The sequence below is a fragment of the Sus scrofa genome, chromosome 18 (genome assembly GCF_054392235.1).
Source record: "Sus scrofa isolate SSC_HxYL_T2T_F1_AM1 chromosome 18, Sscrofa_HxYL_maternal_Yorkshire_Landrace_v2.0, whole genome shotgun sequence".
In the NCBI taxonomy this organism is placed as follows: Eukaryota; Metazoa; Chordata; class Mammalia; order Artiodactyla; family Suidae; genus Sus; species Sus scrofa.
Window position 1 is genome coordinate 52393517 of NC_139400.1, and position 20599 is coordinate 52414115.

A 20599-nucleotide genomic window follows, 5' to 3' on the forward strand; every position below is an offset into this window, starting at 1 on the left:
CATGTGTTCTGTCTCTTTCTCCCTCTCTCCTCTCCCCCGACTCTGCCCTCTCTTCGCTCTCTCACTCTCCTTAGTGACTACAATTGGACACCAGGCCTTCTGCCTTTATGGTGCATTCCAACATTAAAAAATGATTCAACTATTTTTTTTTTTTTGTCGTTTTGTCTTTTAGGGCTGCACCCGCAGCATATGGAGGTTCCCAGGCTAGGCGTCTAATCAGAGCTGCAGCTGCCAGCCTACGCCACAGCCACAGCAACATGGGATCTGAGCCGCGTCTGCAACCTACACCACAGTTCATGGCAATGCCAGATCTTTAACCCACTGAGCGTGGCCAGGGATCGAACCCTCATCCTCACGGATGCTAATCAGGTTCGTTAACCACTGAGCCTTGACGGGAACTCCTGATTCAACTATTGGTAACATTCGAAATCATTTTAAACACGTCAAAATTGAAGATGAAGGATGTAGCTCCCTCATTTAGAAAGCAGATGAAAGGCAAGTGCCTGGGCTGGTCTGGAAGATCATGATGGATTCAGAAGCCGGTTTATATGAACTGAAGAAATGAGTACCCGTCGGTGAGGTTATCAGGAGGATTAAATAAAACAAGACCTGGAAAGCATTTAGCTCAACGCCTGGCACATAAAAAGGGCTCAGCAAATGATAGCTATTACTATTATCAGAAGCCTTTACGATGGAGGCCATAATTCAAAAGAGGAAGAGCATTAGCAAGACAGAGACCGTGCCGACCAGAGACCGTGTCTTGACGCATCTGTGCATTCTATTTCAATTGCTTTGACAGTGGACAGAGCATTTGCATTAACTTCTCTGATCCTCAGAATGAGGCTGTGAAGGAGGGAGGGCAGGTGGTATTAGCCCGGCGGGCAAACCAGGATGCGATGAAGGGGCAGAAAGCCATTAACTTGGTTTCGGTATAAGGTTTAACAGTCACTAAAATGAAAGAGCTGGGACAAGGAACAGGCCCTTCTTCAAGGCCCTGAAAGAGGATTCTTTTTTCTATTTGGCTGATATCCTCCAATCTTTTAATTTATGGTCCTGCCTCATCTTAAGAACTGGTCTCTGAATCATTTAAGATTAAAACGCCAAAGTCAATGCAATAAAAAGCTAACCCTGATTATCCAACTGTGGTCCAGTGGAGTGAATCAAGATGTTTTCTCTCATCTCCCAGGCAAAAGTTACAGGCTCCCTTCCCTTCCTGGAGCAGCGCACCCTGCTTTGGGGAGGGGGGTCCTTGCAGATGGCTGGGGGGTGGGTGGGAAGGGGAGAGTCAGCGCCATGTGCAGGGACTTGAATCCCAACAGCCCAGCTGCTGTGTGGCCTCCTGTGGCCCCAGCGCCAATTGGCACAAACGATTACAGGCTGGCAGCTGTCAATTATCCAAGCCAGATCAACTCCCCAGCGGCATTCCACATCTGGAAAAGCCCTCCTTAGGACTGGTGCAGAAGCATCTGTGCATTCTCATGTCTCTTATTATCTTCAAAGCTACCCAGAGAGTATTATTTTCCAAATGCAAAGATTAAGTTGAAAACGCACAGCATAATAAGTCATTTTTATCTAGAAAAACATCCTCTATAGCTAATGTTGGTACCCAGGGAGAAACTATTTTTTATTGGGTTTTTTTTTTTTTGTCTTTTTTTGCCTTTTTCTAGGGCTGCTCCTGTGGCATGTGGAGGTTCCCAGGGGTCTAATCGGAGCTGTAGCTGCCAGCCTATGTCACAGCCACAGCAACACAGGATCTGAGCCTCGAGTCTCTGACCTACACCACAGCACACGGCAACGATGGATCCTTAACCCACTGAGCAAGGCCAGGGATCGAACCTGCAACCTCATGGTTCCTAGTCGGATTCGTTAACCACTGCGCCATGACAGGAACTCCAGAAACTATTTTTTAAATAGCAGGCAATATGAAAGATAGGAAAAAAACACCATTGAAAATGGTTGGTACACTATGAAATAACTTACACTTTCTCCTATGTTATCTAAAATGAGTAAAACTTTTGAGCCCACTGCATACACTAAATATGGCTAATGTGTTTCCCAAACCTTACTTCCAAGGTTTTGACTAAGCAAATAAGATAACGGAGATACTCAAAAGGACTTACCTCCCATAACGTGCAGAGAAGAAATATGCTGGGTACAGGGAATACAAAGGTTTCCACACAAAATATTCAACCTTCAATGGAAAAGAACCTTCCACAGCACCAATCAATAACCCGGGCTGCCTCCCTGTTTGCCCTGCCTAACTAGGGTCTTTGCTATGAGATCTGATTACTGTTATCAGCAGGATGATCGGGCTGTCCTGCTTCAAGCAGAGTCATCCAACTCACAGATGAGCCAAAACACAGGCAGGGTGATGCTGGCACATATAGATGGAAAGTTCTGGAGCTTCTTGTCCTGTATGGGGAGGACTCTGTGGTCTGACTCAAACTGTTCATGCAGGCAACGAATACCAGATTCTCAGAACAGGGACACACTAACATCCCCAAGTCATGCAGAACTGGAGAAAACGCAAAAGGGAGCCAGGGCTTTGCTCTGGGTGCCAGGATCCACACCTCCAGGTGCCGCAGGTGCGGCCCTAAAAAGACCAAAAAAAGAAAAAGAAAAGAACCGTTGAGAAACAGGCATTTTGTGCCTAATGTACCAAAGACTCTGGGACACAGGGAAGCGTATCCTGCTAACAGGCTGCGGGAGGAATGCAGGGAAGGTCAGCAGGCGAGTGACGAGCAATGCCAAATGAATGCCAAAGTTCCAAGTGCTATGGGAGCGGAGGGCTGGGAGGGGCTCGAGCCAAGCATCAAAGGGAAAGGAAGGATTTGACCCATATTGAGTCCTTCTATTAAGAAATGGGCAAGATTTCAAACAGAAAATGACATTAGCTTCTCATTTTTAAAAGAGAGAAGGGCCAACACAATTTGCTGTTTTCCAAACTACAATCATTGAGGTCCAGGCTGGATTTGAAAGCCTGTCACTGTTGGGAGAAGTGGAGGCTTGTGGAAGGGGGTTTGGTTCTGGTTGGCTGTGTGGTCAGCCGTTTGGATAGGAAGGGCAGGAGGGCAGGGAGGGCAGTGCTCAAAACCAACTTGTCACTCCTATGAAAGATGTGCTGTGGTGGGCTCAAAATCCTGCTCCACTCTCCCTGCCTCGGTGGCCCTGGGGAAGTTAGCGCTCCCCAAATCTCAATTACCTCGACTGCGAAGTGGGGTAATGCCTGCCATGTCAGGGATCGTTTGCGTTAAAAGGATGCCGTTAAAACTTGGAACACAATATCCTGCACACAGTGGTCAATTAAATACTAGAGCCCGCCACAAATGGTCAATTAATGATCCCACCTGACTCTTCTCATGCCATCTTGCCACGCAACAGAATGACAAATAACTGGGATTTCTGGTCATGGATTTTTCTAGAAAATGCATAATTTGGGAGTTCCTGTCGTGGCTCAGTGGTTAACAAATCTGACTAGGAACCATAAGGTTGCGGGTTTGATCCCTGGCCTTGCTCAGTGGGTTAAGGATCCCGCGTTGCCATGAGCTGTGGTGTATGTAGGTTGCAGATGGGGCTCAGATCCCATGTTACTGTGGCTGTGGTGTAGGCCGGCAGCTACAGCTCCAATTCGAACCCTAGCCTGGGAAGCTCCATATGCACGGATGTGGCCCTAGAAAAGACCACAAAAAAAAAAGAAGAAGAAAATGCATAATTTAAGAACATTAGTGACGTTGGTCCATCTTATAAGGTCAATAAGGTGAGTTTGTGATTTAGGAAATATATTCCTTTGACTGGAAGTTAATCATATCCCCCGTTTAGTGTCTTATTGGATCAGCCACTTTTTAGGTATTTTTAAGATGGGTTGAAGGATAGAGATAAGAAGTTAGGGAAAAAGAAAAAATTGATTGAGTCCCCCTTCTGGTGAGTGCTCAGTGAGAACGGCCTCCCAGTGACCCAGTTTCCTACGAAATCTCACTTGGAGATCTCAGACTCTAAGCGTTCTGGGACTTGGCTTCGTAGAAGATAAACACATCCTGGCTGTCATTTCGGCAATATGTCATACAGCCAAGGGGACGCAGGATGTCTGAATCCTGTCTTTCGGAGATGATTCTTCATTCACGTGGCAGTCAAGTTTTTACCATTTAAAACAGACTTTATGAGTTGACTCAAAACTTAAACCTTTTGGAATCCTCTTATGCTGTTGGTGAGAATATAAACTGATGTAGCCACTATGGAAATCAATCTGGAAGTTCCTTAAGAAACTAAAAATAGAGTATGATGCAGCAATCCTATCCCCCGGGTACATATCCAGAAAATATGAAAATTCTAATTTGAAAAGGTACATGTACCCCAATGTTCACAGCAGCACTATTTACAGTAGGCAAGACATGGAAGCAATCTAAATGCCCATCAACAGAGGACTGGATAAAGACGATGTGGTACATACATATAATGGAATATTACTCAGCCATTAAAAAGAATGAAATAGCACCATTTGCAGCAACATGAATGGACCTAGAGATTCTCCTGCTAAGTGGAGTAAGTCAGGCAGAGAAAGACAAATATGACTTGATATCACTTATATGTGCCCTCTGAAAAATAATACAAATCAACTTATTTACAAAACAGAAATAGATGCACAGACATAGAAAACAAACTCATGGTTACCAAAGGGGAAAGAGGAGGAGAAGGGATAAATTAGATATACACTATTGTATATAAAATAGATGAATTTATTGTATAGCACAGGGAACCATACTCAGTATCTTATAATAACCTATAATAGAAAAGAATCTGAAGCTATACACCTGAAACCAACATAATATTATAAATCAACTACAGTATAGTTTAAAAATTTTGTTTTAAAAACTTGAGCCTTTTCCCTCTCATTACACTCATTTACCAAGGCAAAGGATCTCCTTTGTACCTGGTCTCATTGGCATCAAAGTTTTCTCTCTTCCTCAGCTGTCACTCACCACCCAGGTTACAGACTTCTCTTCCCTGACTGCAAGAGGGAGGGGCTAGCCTACTGCTCTCCTGAACCCAGAGGCACTCCTCTTTTTTAAATTTTTCTCTGGAAGCCTCCTTCCATCGCCAGTAAAAGTTTTTTGGACTCATTGACAAGGGAGGTTATGACAGTCTTAATCAGAGAAGATTTTTATTTCATCATCTCCTCTTTGTGCTAGGAGTTCTGTTGCCTACCCACATCTTTCAAGTTGTTTCACTAAGCTGCAAGTTAATAAACAGCCCGTTCGGTTTCAAAGCCAGGATCCTTAAGGAGGCAGAAATAAAAACTCAGAACAGACCAAGGTTTCAAGAGGTTTCATGACAGGGAGTTGGGTCAGTCTAGTCTAGAAGAGCACGTGAGAGTCGTGCCCTCTTCTCAGCATCAGATCGTACCTTTGTGCCAGCTGCCTCCTCTTCCCTGGATGAAAACGGGGCGTTTCGTAAGCATTATTTTCATTCTTACCTCAGATCCTAGTCCTTCACAACTTTCCTCCTTTTTGTCCCCTTTTGTCGAAACAGAATCTCCATTAGGTTCAGAGACATATTTTAGGAGCAATAGCATTCTGCAAATCCTTTCACGTTCTCCCGACTTAGTGCCCATCTTTTATTTATAAACACTCTCTCGAATCATCAGTGGATGAAAAGAGGGACAACCAACCTCTGTCTGAAACCCTAAGACTCAAAAATTCACTTAACAGAATGAACACTAACACATTCTGTGAGTGTAACGCTGAAAGGAAACCTAGGGCCCCAAGCAGGGCCGCATATCCAAGGAAGGACAGACAACCAGCCAGACACAGGGAGACTGCATACTCAGGAGGCAACTCGGAGCCTTTGGAAAACTTGAAGGCTCTGAGGATATTCTGCAGAGTTAGGAGAGGTTAAGAAATAGGGGCTTGAGTTCTCTTGTGGCACAGTGGGTTAAGGATCTGTGATTGTCACTGAAGCGGCTTGGGTTGCTGCTAGGGCGCAGGTTCAATCCCTGACCTGGGATCTTCCATATGCCACAGGCATGGCCCAAAAAAAAAGAAAGAAAGAAAGAAATAGGGGCTGCATCATGGATGATAAAGGCAAAATAGTTGTGACACCTGAGGAGAAGGGCCAGGGTGCAAAGAGCTGGGATCTGGTTGGAGGGGTGAGCGTTGAGGTTCTCAAAGGGAAGTCTGTTTCATGGTATGCTTTGTGACTCTCTCCAGCAATGTACAGTCAACACAGAGGAAATGTTTGCTGAATCAGAAACCCCTAAAATTCAATGTGATAGGGAAGTACCCAAAGCTCTGGGTTCAGTCCTAAGTGCTTTACTTGTATTATCTCAAGCCAGAGAGGTGGGAGAGCCAATGAAACCAAGAAATGGGAGAGGTTTAAGAGGGTGATGGAGTCAAATGCTGTGAATAGGTCAGATAATGGTGCTGCAGATGGTTTAAGGGTAGAGCAGCAGGACCCATGAAACAGTTACCCAGGCATGCCCTGCTGGAGATGAGCTGGGGTGGGGGATGCCGTAGGGGAAGGATAGAGGGCAGAGAGCCAATGGAAGCAGCCATTAGGATTAATCACAAAGAGGTATCTGTGCCGGAGGAGTCTCAGGGCAGTATTAGAGCAGAGGCCAGAATGGCCAGGGCTGGACGAAGGACATGGGATTTTAGACACTGAGAGTGCTATTGTGAACAGCTGCTGGGCCTCCCTCTCACATACACCTGTCTGCTCTGTTCCCCATTTCTGCCTGGGGCACGCCCTTCTCTGGTCATCCAGACTCCAAAACATCCAGCCATCTCCCTCCTAACCCTCCATCTCCGTCTGGTTGCCTAGCTCTCGGTAATGCTACATCTGGTTCCTATTACTACTTTGTCAAATGTCCGTATTCTTATGTCAAATGTATTTCAAATACATTCTTCCCTTGCCCAAGCCTCATTCATAAATAACTTTTCTTCAATGCCATAGAATTGTAGAAATGTTTTCTTATTCACTTACTTTTGTCTTTTTTGTTGTTGTTGTTGTTGCTATTTCTTGGGCCGCTCCCGCGGCATATGGAGGTTCCCAGGCTAGGGGTCGAATCGGAGCTGTAGCCACCGGCCTATGCCAGAGCCACAGCAACGCGGGATCCGAGCCGCGTCTGCAACCTACACCACAGCTCACGGCAACGCCGGATCATTAACCCACTGAGCAAGGGGCAGGGACCGAACCCGCAACCTCATGGTTCCTAGTCGGATTCGTTAACCACTGCGCCACGACGGGAACTCCCTTATTCACTTACTGCTCTCTGTGGATCTGCCAAAGTTCTTTCGATCAGGTTGCAATTTCCAAAAATGGCCACAATTTCCCATCCTATATTATCTCTTGCCATGCGATACCTTCGCCCCACATGAGGCAGGGTCTAGCTGCCCTCCTCTGCCTTCTGACTTGACTGACAAGACTGTGGCAGGAGTAACAATGGGCAGTCGCCATCAGAAAAAGACTAGGTCAGAAACAGGCAATGCAGCTTCTACCTCGTTTGATAGAACTTTCGTGCCTGGAGCTCTGAGCTAACATGTAAGGAGCTCTGACTACTGTAAGGCCACCCACCACACTGTGAGGAAGCCCAGCGCCAGTGAGTAAAGACACCCTGAGTGATTCCAGCTGAGCCTTCAAGTCTCCCTAGCTGAGGCCCCAAACATCATGGAATAGAACAAAGTCACCCCCTCTGTGCTCCTCTGGAATTCCTGATCCACAGAATCCGGGAAGCTGAAAAAATGGTGGTTGTTTCATGCCACTAAATTTGAGGAGGTTTTGTATTAGCAGCTGTTATCCTTCTCTACTGGGTTATTAATATCCTGAGGGCAGGATCTGAATCTGATTTTCTTTTCTTTCTTTCTTTCTTTTTTTTTTTTCAGGGCCACACCCATGGCATAAGGAGGTTCCCAGGATAGGGGTCAAATCAGAGCTGTACCGCTGCGCCTGCCACCTATACCACAGCTCACAGCAACGCTGGATCCTCTGACCCACTGAGCAAGGCCAGGGATCGAACCTGCATCCTCATGGATACTAGTCGGGTTCATTTCCGTTGCACCACAAGGGGAACTCCAAGATCTAGATCTGATTTTCTGAGAGTAGTACAGTGTTGAGACATGAACGTGAGGTGACCCTGAAAATAATGTAACTATCTGTCTTCTCAATAAGAAAATAAGGAAAAAGGGGTTTTGGTCAGTTGAAAGGTATCAGCTTTTAAAGCTAAGGATGAAATTGTTAATTTTCCATTTATTTAATTTACACGCAGTCCCAGATTGCATAAGATCATACATTTAGAAATTGTGTTCTTTTCCATTCTCATGTTTATTGGAACAGTGTTGGTACCCTCTTGACCCACGTCTTTGTCAAGAGCATCCTGGTCATCATTAGAGTCGCCTTCTGAATTGTCTCACAGATTTGCTGGCCGGCACCGTCTTCACAGCCATTTACACAGTGTGAGATAAAGTACTTTGGAATCTGTGTATGATGCTGTCACTGGAAATTTAATCCCAGCCACAAAGCTGCATTTATGCAACACAAGACCAGTTTTTATTTGTCTAGATGTGCATTCACGAGCACCTCGAAATTACTGATCACCACGTTATTGCTTTTGAAAACCACCTGAAAAGGCCTGTGCACAATGATACCTAACCTGCACTTCTATGAGGGCAGAGCCCATGAATAATCACTAAAGCGGTGCAAATGTGCTTCCTTGTGAAAGTCATTCTATTAGGTGACTGCTGTGAGCAGCCAGGGCTGGTATTTATTTTAGGTAATTTCAAGCTGATGTGTCCTGCCCAACAATGTTTGTGGTTCTAAGTAGATAACGAAACAGTTATCTACAGTTCCAGCGAAGATACAAGACCTTGTAAGGATTTCGAATAAAGCCCTATGGAGTTTTTTGTTTTCTTTTTTTTTGAGGAAAAAAAATCACCATGTGTTTGGGTAGATACTCCAGACAATGAGTGTTGAGTGGAGGAATGGGTACTTGTGGCCCTTTAGGGAGACGGAACTCCAAGCAGTAAGGAGGATCTCCAGGCTATAAGAGGGGAAATGTGGAGACAGGGCCCTGCTGGGAGGAAATCACAGTCCTCCAGGAGGGAGGAAGAAGGATGCTCATACCTGCTCTCCATGGGTTTAGAAATGAGGTGAAAGACACAAGCAAAGGCAGAGCCGACAGAGCTTGATCAAATTAGGGATGCAGTAAATATAGTGCAAACACCTGCTCCACAGCCCCGGGACCTGAGTTCAAACCCAGGCCTGTCCTTATGCAGGCTGTGTGACCTTGAGCAAGTTATTAAACCTCTCTGAGCCTCAGTTTCTATCTCCGCAAGAAAGCCGTCGGAGAATAATTGAGATGACATACAAAACGCAAGAAAAGGAAAAAGCCAGCTGGATAGAGAGTTCCTGAAGACATTTCTTTGAGAACACGCATCATTATGATTAATAGCTGATTGGATGTGGGGGTTGGGAGAGAGGAATCGTTATCACCCACAGAGTTTCTCTTGGAACGGGTCATTCCAGATGTGGGCATTAAAAAAATCATGTTCTAACCGTTTTCCCCCATAAGAGTCAAAGTGTGTTAGAAGGAAAATAGAATGGAACTACAGAGCGGTTTGTTAATTGGGGATTGGTTCTAAATGACATTCTTTTTTTTTTTTGTCTTTTTGTTGTTGTTGTTGTTGTTGTTGTTGTTATTGTTGTTGCTATTTCTTGGGCCGCTCCCCGCGGCATATGGAGGTTCCCAGGCTAGGGGTCTTATCGGAGCTGTAGCCACCGGCCTACGCCAGAGCCACAGCAACTCGGGATCCGAGCCGCGTCTGCAACCTACACCACAGCTCACGGCAACGCTGGATCGTCGACCCACTGAGCAAGGGCAGGGACCGAACCCGCAACCTCATGGTTCCTAGTCGGATTCGTTAACCACTGCGCCACGACGGGAACTCCTAAATGACATTCTTAAAGAGCTGGAAATTGCATTTGTCAGAATGGAAGGTGAGGAGTAGCACAAAGGATCTGTTTCCTCCTTCCCTCTGCCACTGGGGGAAACCACCACACAGATCACCAAATAAAACAAGTCTGGTGCTCAAAATCACCAGGCTGGAAAACCACGCTTCTGAATAAATGTCCACCTGAAGTGAAACTCCAGATGCTTGGAGGTCAAGGATGATAAGAGAGAAAGGCTGAGCTATGGAGCCAGCAAATGGTTGAGCTTCCTATTAAGAAACAGGGTTTACAGAGCAACATTCACTGCTGGAGGTTGGGAGCCCTAGGCCCTGATCCCACCTGGAGGTCACCCCTTCTCCGTACCCTGCCCCCCTCACTCCAATGCACCGTCCCCTGTGGCAGGAAGGGGTCCCAAAGCATCGCTCTGGTGTCCCCCCCTGGATGGCTACTCAGTTCCACAAATTCAAGCATGAAAATGCTGCCTAGGAGGGAAAGCAAAATTAATCACACTGTACACTACTCTACAGAAGAAAGAATTTCATAAAATAAAGTACTTAAAGGTTAAATTAAAAGTTCTTAAACGGGAGTTCCCATCGTGGCACAGTGGTTAACGAATCCGACTAGGAACCATGAGGTTGTGGGTTCGGTCCCTGCCCTTGCTCAGTGGGTTAACGATCCGGCGTTGCCGTGAGCTGTGGTGTAGGTTGCAAACGTGGCTCGGATCCTGCGTTGCTGTGGCTCTGGCATAGGCCGGTGGCTACAGCTCCGATTCAACCCCTAGCCTGGGAACCTCCATATGCCGCGGGAGCAGCCCAAAGAAATAGCAAAAAGACAAAAAAAAAAAATAAAAGTTCTTAAACGATAGCACGCAATATCCATTCTTCTATATTTTGCTTCTCCCCTTCTCGGTGTCCTATAGAGCTTTCCATATTTATACACAGAGATCTTTCTTCTTTTTTGTTTTTTCAAAGGCTACTCCACCATGTGTTATGTGCTATACCACAGTCCATTCAACAAATTCTCTACTGCTGGACACTTAGTTGCTTCCAACCTTTTGGGATTCCAACAATGCCACAAGCAAGAACCTTATACATACGTTATTTCACACTTGTACAGGCAGAAGCAGAATTGCATTTAAACTTCTGCTACATACCGCCGCCCTCCCCTTTGCAGAGGTTGTGCAGTTTTCCACATTCATCAATAAAGTTCTGATATCCATTCTGAAAGTTCATTTTCATGTTTTCATTCCATTATCTCATGAGTCTCTCTCTTTGGTAGCAGACTTCTTTCTTGAGAAGCTGATCAGAGACTACATCCTTGCTACCGAGGAAAAAAATCAAAACACCTCATTTCACCACTTGTAAGTGTCAGATTAGCAGTAGAGACAGCAAGTGCACAACTGAGGAGGAGCTAGACATGCTTGGGAGACACAACTGACTTAGAAGATGTTATGGAAGAAAAGGGACCCACCTAGGTCCTTGGGGAAAAACAAAAACAAAAACCAGAGAAGCTGAGGAAGGACAGAAAAATGCTTATGTTCCAAAGAAGAAATATACATGAAATATGCCAAGCCAGAGAGCACCCTGGCTGGGGCAAAGTGCTGTAAAAGTTATTGACGGAAGGGTTTAGAATTGTAATTGGGGTCTGAATACGGAAAACCCAAAGTGCCAGAGAAGAAAGTCTGGTCTTTATGATTTATGCTACCTGAAGTATGACTATATGTCCTGGTTTGCTCAGGAGTGTCCTGGTTTATGTCTGTTGTCTTAGCATTTCTTGCACTCTCAAAAGGCCCAGTTTGATCATTTATATAGTCCGTCACCCTGGCAATAGAGACCAACAAAACTGTGTGTACAAGTGAGAAAGATGATAAAAGAAACATTTCAGGCAAAACAAATGTGAGTGCTGAGTGCACAGAATGGCCGAAGGGAGAGAGGCTGGTGTCAGGGGGGGACCAGGACATCAGCTGGCAGGAAAGCAAGACTACGGGGACAGGAGGAAAGAGGCTAGGCCTGACTCTTCCAGTCTGAAATAAACTAATTTACTTAACCTCTCTGGAGCTGCCCTTTATTCATGTGTAAACTAAAGATACTCGATTACTTGCAGAAGGGCCCTTTCAGATTTAATACTCTGGGGTGGAGGAGGTGATTGCTACAAGTCTAGGTGCACAGATATGTGGAAGCTGGGAAGGAAAAAAAGACGAAACATGGTAAAGGACAGGGAACAGTCAGAACAGTTGAACCTAAGCGACAAGGACAGCAGAGGTGTTGCCACTGACAAATAAAAGGTGTGCAGACTATTGAGCTGAATTGTGAGACAGCCCATGAGGTTAGTGTCATACACACTGTGTCTGAGATGACAGCACACTGAAGTGGTGATTTAAAGATACTTCCAAGAGGACACAATACTGTAACAAAGCCAAATGGAAGCCAGGGCTGGGCTGGACCACATGTAGAGACTTCTAGGAAATGGACTCAGGGCAGGTTGGCGGTCCTCACTTATAGTGCTTTGATGTGATCAGAGAAGATGGGTGCAAAGACAACAGGTGAGTAGATAAAGGTTGAGGGTCAAAATTTCAGGCCAGACAGCCTAGGAAAGCAAAGGAGGTTTTGGATGACAGGGCCTGTTGACAATTCCAGTCTTCATCTCCAACGGTTCTGAAGGAAATCATCTGCTTATGTTCAAGATGTATTTAAGGAAACCCCATACCTACACCTGGATGGCTTTGGCTCCAAGAAAGGATCACATCTCACTCCTCTGGGGTTACCCAATGACAAAAGGGATTTGCAGCCAGAACTCTTTATCATGAGAGTGTCTTTGGTTAATGGAAGGCCCTACAGGTAGACTTGGCTCAAAGCGGTGTCAGCTCCTCTTTATACGCTATAGGATTGGCTCCTCCACCATCCAAATGCCCTAACACGCAGCTCACATGCTCAAGTCTCGAAAGATGACCAAAGAGCATCCTGGCCAGACCAGCCTGAAGCAGCTCTTACATGGAATAGAAAATGGACTTTAAAAGAATTCCTTGAATAAATGATCCACGAGCACCAGCTTTCTAGCAGAAGATCCTGGGGAATGAAAAGTTTTCCAGCCCCTATGCTTCCACCACTTCTTTGTGATAAGATCAGAAGCAGATAATTAAATCACCTCTAGGCGTGCCACACTACATAAATTCAAAACTGCACAATGAGAGTTAAAATACTGTGACTGTGTTCAAGCTGAGAGGTTGGGAAATGGCTTTTTCCCCTCCTCTTGAGTGTAGACGGCCAAAGTTTTTCTTCTTCCAAAAGAATATTTTCAATTGTAAAAGAAACACTAAAGTCCTGTGGGAATGAGTCATTAAACTCCAGGTTTATTAGAGGTAAAATGTTCTCACGTGATCACATGATTCTGTGATGCTGAACAGAGGGAGACGTCGCCTGGGGCTTGAGCACAGGGCTATGTCTCATTCACTCACCCACAAAAATCTGGCACGTCCAGGACAAGGACATCAAGAGACCATTTCTGATATGGCAGCATCTCTGTGTCTAGAATTGACCATAACCCAATGGTTCACGCTCCCTGTAACATCACACCAAGGTGCTCACAGGAAGTGAACGAAGAAGCAGCAAGCAAGGAAAGGCACCTGTTACAAACCAAATTGCTGTGTCTGAGAAATGATCACTCTAGCTGTCAGGAACTTAAATACCAAAGGAAGGTAAATTGGATTAGGTTACATTTGGAAGAGAGTTCCAGTAAGAAGCTTGGTAACTTCTGATTGCCTTTAATGGCATTAAACCCAATCTGCTTCTAGAAAATGTATTTTGCATACACCACAAGTTGCATTTATAGATTTTGTCCTCACGGAAGATGGACCTGGAGAGAGGACTGACATGGATGTGGCCTGCAAAGGAAGAAATGATGGCAGTAAATCAGCCAAATCTTCCACAAGACCTACAAAAATAAATAAATTAAAGGGGGTACGGATAAACCATGGCTGTTTTCTGAGGGTTTTTTTTTTTTTTTCCTGTAAAAGATTCTTTCTGAACTTGAATTATCAGACTGCCACATCGGCCGGCTACAAGATCAATTCTAGCTAACTACTTACTGCCCATGTCATAAGTCTACAAAACACAACTCAACCTGAAAAGATGAAAGGAAAGAAAAGAAAGGGAAAGCACGTCATCAGACAAGTTTTGTTTTTCTTTTAAAGGTCACTGAGCATCCTCCTTCCAACCTCACGCCTGAAAGAGCCTAATAAAAGGATCCTAAAAAAAAAGGAACTTCGGGGGAGTTCCTGCTGTGGCACAGTGGGTTAAGGATCTGACAGCAGCAGCTCAGGTTGCCGCGGAGGTGTGGGTTCAATTCCCAGCCTGGCACAGTGGGTTAAAGGGTCCAGCATTGCCACAGCTATGGCATAGCTTGCAGTTGAAGCTGGGACTCAATCCATGGCCCAAGAACGTCCATATGCCATGAGTGTGGCCATTAAAAAAAAAAAAAAAAAAAAAATTTCATTTTCTTCCTTGTGGAGGGCTCCTCTTTGCCTCCTGATTATCCTTTCCACAGCCTGGGTTTTAGGACTGGCTGGAGGGTCATATGGGAAGGGTCATGGGAGTCACGCTGCACAGCTGCCCCTCCTTTGTCATTCCTGCCTCAGGATAGCTGGGGTGAGTGGGCAGTGAGGTGAGCTTGCTGGGCCTGCCTGGAGCTGAGCAGCTGAGACGGTGCCAAGGCCAAAGGAAATGCAAGTGCAGCTCTCCCTCTGCACACAATCTACCCACATGTGCCCAGGAACAACCACCCCCTCTCCTCCTCCTCCCCTGACTCTCTGCGTGCCCCTATCAGCACCCCGTTGTCCATTCCTGGGTGGTTGCACTCTGCAGGCTCCTGGGGAATGTGGGCCGGAACTTTTCCATACATTCCTCTGGTCAAGCAGCTGCACAGACATCAAGTATTAGCTAGCTAAGCACCGTTTCCAATCCCCTTTCAGCAAAACATGCCTAGACTACAGAAGTTGGGAGGCTAAAAACTACATTTCCCAGCCTCCTTTGCAGCTACAGATCTGCATGTGACCTCCTCTCTGACAAGCAGACTTGTTCACAGGAAATTCAGACGGAGTGGGTGTTGAGCAGTGGCTGTTCAGAGAGGTCGGCTCTTCTTAGAGACCTGATGTGTGTGATTTCTCTGGGCAGAGGGCAGAGATTCTCAAGTCATCACCCTGTAACACCAAAGCTGAGTATGAGCTGTGACGGCACAGGACAGGAGTTACTGCTAGAAGAGTCCTGCTTCTTTAAGGTTCTTTTAGGGCTGCACCCATGGCACATGGAAGTTCCCAGGCTAGGGGTCAAATCAGAGCTGCAGCTGCTGACCAGCAGCGCTGGATCTGAGCCACATCTGTGACCTACACCACAGCTCACAGCAATGCCAGGTCCATAACCCACTGAGGGAGGCCAGGGATCAAACCCGCATCCTCATGGATACTAGTTGAGTTTGTTACCGCTGAGCCACTACAGGAACTCCCCTCTAAGGTTCTTAATACCCTGTAACAAATCATTTTCTGCTTAAATTTGCTAGAGTGGCATCTATTGTCCGCAACTAACAGTAATGATCAAAACAACTTCTTCTCCTTAAAAATCTTCATTGTTTTCCCTTAGAGTGTTCCTGCCTCGCACTCAGAGAAGGCGCTTCAGATACATGCACCAAAACCTCACTTGAGAAATGACAAAGCTGTTCTTTTGAGGAATCGCTATACAGCGGACCCTTGAACAACACAGGAGTTAAGGGGCACTGACCCTCCGCACAGTCAAAAATCTGAGTAGAACTTATAGCCTGCCCTCTGTATAACGGTTCTGCATCCATGGATTCAACCAACCATGGATCACGTAATACTGCAGTATTTACACTGGAAAAAAACCCGTGTATAAGCGGACCAGCCTGGTTGAAACTTGTATTGTTCAAGGGTCAGCTGTACTAGCATCCATCCAGAGTGACTATGTAATAGCTACTGAGCTGCTAGGTGAACAGGTCAGATACAATTCCTGCCCTCATGGAGCTGTCCATCTAGTGGAAAAAGAATAATACCTCTTTTTTTTTTTTTTTTTAGCAGATTAATGCTCCAAATATTTAACTCATAATCCTCAAAATAACAGTAGGAAGTAGATATTATCGTTCCTATTTCACAAATGAAGGAACTAAGCCTCAGAGAGGGTAAGTAACTTTCCCACAATCAGCATTATTATATCTCATGTCTCAGAAGGGCTAGAACCAGAGGTCAAATCCACACAGCTGACGCCAGAACCTGCCTCCAATATGTGTCTGTGTCTTCTGCTCTTCTTATAAGAACAACAGTCGCATTGGATTTAAAAACCACACAAATCCAGTACAACCTCATCTTACTACTTACATCGGCAAAGACCCTATTTCCAAATAAATTCACATTCTGAGGCTCCAAGTAGACATGAATTGGAGTGGGTTGGCAACTACTCGATCCACTCCAGGGGCAAAGCCTTGACTCAGCTGTTTAGGGGTTAAAGATAATGCGTTTGTGTCTAAACCTGTACGTACTGCACATGAGATTCTCCAGAGAGGTGTAAAATTTAAAGCACCTTCAAAAAACTAGTCAAACAAACCACCGTCACCTGATTTCAATTGCTTGACTCTTTACTTGTGGTGCACTGTCTTATATTATCTTGAATTGTACTTAATTAGTCCTATTTCTACGATGAAAACCTCCCTAATTCCAAATTTGGCTTCAAGTTCATAGCTGAAAATAAACATTCATGGTTTACACGTACTAACACATTTCCCCTCTTATGAGGCTTAAAATACTATGTGGCGAAAGGGTGAAATCTCTGTCTATCCAAACATGACTAATACGTCTGGATTGCCTTCACTCATTCTCTCTGAAATTGTGCACACGTTATACAAAGTTACCTGAAAAATACCACCTAGCATTTAGTCAGCACTCACCATGCCAAGTGCTTTTTGCCCCTTATCCCTATAACAACTATAAAAAGCGGTCTTATCAGAGGCGAGTATTTTATTTTAAGCCTCATCCTTCGCAAAGTGTCCTGCACAGTAGATACGTAACAAATGCCGGCTTATTCATTTTCAATTTTGCCATCCTTGTATTTTCATTCAATTTTGCCATCCTTGCCTATAATTAATATGTATTAGAAACACAACTAAATTATAAAGAAGGTTCAGCTGTGCAAAAAAAGGGGGGGAAGCATTTTTATAGCAGGAAGCATCTTAAGATTTAACAGGAAATCGGAGTTCCTAGTCTAAAATATTTAATTACTTGCAAAGTCCTTTTATAGCCTTTAATGAGTCATGTTGTAATTCACGCAAGTCTCCTATCTTCTGTACATTCCTGAATCAGAAACCTCTGTGGGCGCTGCCTGGTTTCCTGAGACATGCACTCCTTATATTGGCAAAGCATAACTAGGTTAATCTCCTATCTGTAACATTTGAAAATAAAAAGAAATTTTAACTCTCTTATAGAATTATCAAAGAAGAGCCTTTCGGTCTTTTAAGGATTAGGAAGAAAGCATTTATAATCCAATACATCTGCTATCTAATTTTGGTAATGGATACATAATTTCATTTTTGCCATGCAGATAAAAGGATATTAAAAACACGCGTATATACCAATGAAGGTGTTGCTCTAAAAGCCATAAACAGCTGACTCCTGATGTCTACCTTTCATCTCAGAGAATTCCAGAAAGCTATGCCTGCTAACAGAACCCTGAGCTAATTGGTCTTTTTGCTGATGAACAAACGTAAAGATAACAGAAAAAAAATGGTTGCAGACAAACAAGAAAATCATAAGCCTTATGTAATCTATTACATCAGTAAAGCCTTGGCAATGCAGATATTCTCAGAAGATGTACACTCTCCTCCCTAGGCAAACCCGTGAAGGAAAGAATTCTTATCCAAGGCTCAACGAAAGTGCTACTTGTTTAAATTCACCTTTCCAATTTTTTTTTAAAATGGAGTCGATCATAGGTATTCATGCCACTATCATTTCTTAAGATCTTTTCTTATAGATGTAAAATAGCACATAAGAGAATGTAAGGTCCTTTTATTTTTACTTGATTACCCCATTGCATGCTATCTTTCACATTTGAGCAGCTATTAAATTTAAGTTCGTTTCCTGGAACCTGCAAGATACACATGGACGAATAAAGTGCCCTCCCTATGCTCAAGGAACTTATAATCAGGCAGGTGGAAGATGAACAGCTTAGAGAACAAGGGCCATAGCACCAAGCAAGGGGGTGGAAAAAGACCTCACTCTTGACTGCGGGGCTCACCGAGCTCTTCAAGAAGGAAGTAACATCGGTTCTGGACATTGAAAAACAGATAGCGTTCTGGTGATGAGAGAGAGAACCCAGCCCACAGGGATGCGATGGCACACCCGGAACCTGGCTCATCCACGGAGCCACAGGGCCAGACTTTCAACAAAAAGCATCCAGGAGGTCCCGTCCTGGCTCCGCAGTAACAAGCCCAACTAGTAACCATGAGGATGTGGGTACGATCCCTGACCTTGCTCAGTGGGTTAAGGATCCCGCATTGCCATGCACTGCACTATAGGCTCAGATCTGGCGTTGCTGGGGCTGTGGTGTAGAACTGGCAGCTGTGGCTCCAAATTGGACCCCTAGCCTGGGAACTTCCATAGGCCATCGGTGCGGCCCAAAAAAGATTAAAAAAAAAAAGCATCCAGATTCTGGCCCCCAATTTTCTGGGGTGTGTGTGTGTGTGTGTGTGTGTGTGTGTCCCCGGAGGCGGAGCCTGAGAAACTCTATGTTTAACAACTAAACAAGCTTCCCAGTAGAGTCCTCGAGCACAGTGATGAGAGCAGGACTCTACAGGAACTATTCAGAGCACAAGAGGTGGTCATAGTCCTTGCAGAGAAGGAGAAAAGAAATGGCCTGAGAAGCAAGGCTGACTTCTGAGGCCTCGAAATAGCAGGCTTCCTGGGTGGAACCCCAGAAGATCTGTGGGTGGGGGATAACCAGAACCGTGTTTCAGGTGAAGATATCTGGCTGTGACCCAAAAGGCAGGCAAGACTCCAGGCCAGGAAGGAATTCATCACTGGGTCAGTGATGATAATCTGAGGGAGACGTAGGGCCTGCACTAAGGTCAAGGTGGCGGAAGTGGAGAGGGAGAAATGCTGGAGACAACTGGAGGAGCTTTGGTTAATGAGCTGGAGGCAGAATAGAGACACAAATCTGCAGGTGAGTAGTCTGAAGGCAGCTCTGACTGCGAGGCCCTGTGCCCCAGGTGGCCAGCCGGGAGCTCAGGTCTGGGGTTGGATGCGAGGGGTTGCTTCTTCCTGACATCACTACTGCCTGCTCTGACCCTGCCTCTCCGGACCCCCAGGACCTCACCTCCAGTTGCCCTGGCCAGAGTTCCCCCAACACCTGCAACAAAGTCAAACCCAATAACTGCGCTTGGCTATAGTGGACAGTGTCTGCTTCCCCAGCCCCAGGCATCCTCCAGCTCCCAGCCAACTCCCCAGTCACAGCTAGTCTCAGCCCATGGCTCCATGTGCATTAAGGCTTTTTCTGTGAAAACAATTTATCTACTAAAAACAAGAGCAAAAACAAATAAAATTTAAAACAGTATAATATAGAGCATTTGAGGATTAAGAGTTGGGATGGATTTGGGGTTGGCTGGACTGTGCTTTTGCTTTGTTTTGGTTTTCATTGGAAAGCAAAGCCCCGGAAAGGGAAAGCCGGCCAAGGAAACAATAGCACTGTGTCGGCGCTCCTGTCTCAATGGATCCGGCTGTGATAGGATAAAGATCAAGACTGCTTGGTATAAAGTCCGAACTTGAGATGCACCATCACGGGCAGTAAGGCTTTTGTTTATTTTGTTTTCTGTAACCCAGGGGCTGGCAATCTTTTTGGGGGTGGGGGGTGGGCAGCAGAACAAACAAATTCCGATTGCTTCTAAACCACTGCTCAATGCCAGGCTGCCAGGGTGGTCTGTGTGCCTGGTGTTCCCCCCACCCACCCACCCGCAGCAGCACTGTGTAGCCAGCCGCCTGCATCCTTCTGGCAAGCTGAGCTCAGGAAGCCCACAGCCTGGCCATGGGCAGAAGGCTGGGGAAGCATGTGGTCACAGGACAAATGGGCACTTTTTCTCTGGAGCTGTATTGGAAAGGCATCAGTGAATGATGCACGTGGTGGGGGGGCGGAGGCATCGACTGCAAGCCTGTGTGCCTGGTGTATAGCAGGGAGGAGATGCCTGTGTTAGCATCTTTGGGGGACTGTGCTATTTGCATAAATATCAGCAATATTTGAAACAGAAATCCAGAATGTGTGGCTCTCACTGGACCTCAGTCCTGCACTTCCCAGGCTCCAGCTCTGCGTGGGAACCTGCTCTCTCTACTTGCTGGTCCCTCTTCCTGGAGGGCCCCTCCCCCACCCCTTCTAAGCCAGGTCAAATCCCACTCGTCTTTCAGGTTCTGGCAAAGGCGTCCCCATTTCCACAGACTCTTCTCTTACACTCTTGGGCACGACAGGCAGATGGTTCCTTCCTCTGGTCTCTAAAGGCATCAGGTGCACACGGCCAACCTGAGCCATCCATGACGCCTGATACTGTACTCAAGTTACGTGTGCGGCTTTTCAGCTGCAGTTGTGCCTTATCAACCTTTGAATCCACAGCACTGTGAGCAGTGGCT

The 20599-nt window shown here is 45.6% G+C and overlaps 1 protein-coding gene and 1 long non-coding RNA gene across 2 annotated transcripts in view; both read right to left on the reverse strand.

Annotated features, from left to right (window-relative positions):
• Window positions 1-20599, reverse strand: part of CHN2 (chimerin 2) — a 299981-nt gene that overhangs the window by 230424 nt on the left and 48958 nt on the right. The window lies entirely within an intron of this gene.
• LOC146395048 (uncharacterized) lies at window positions 3850-9791 on the reverse strand. The gene is made up of 2 exons (XR_014834072.1): window positions 7255-9791; window positions 3850-6970 (listed from the first exon to the last, which is right to left on the reverse strand). It is a non-coding gene; the product is annotated as an uncharacterized LOC146395048 (long non-coding RNA).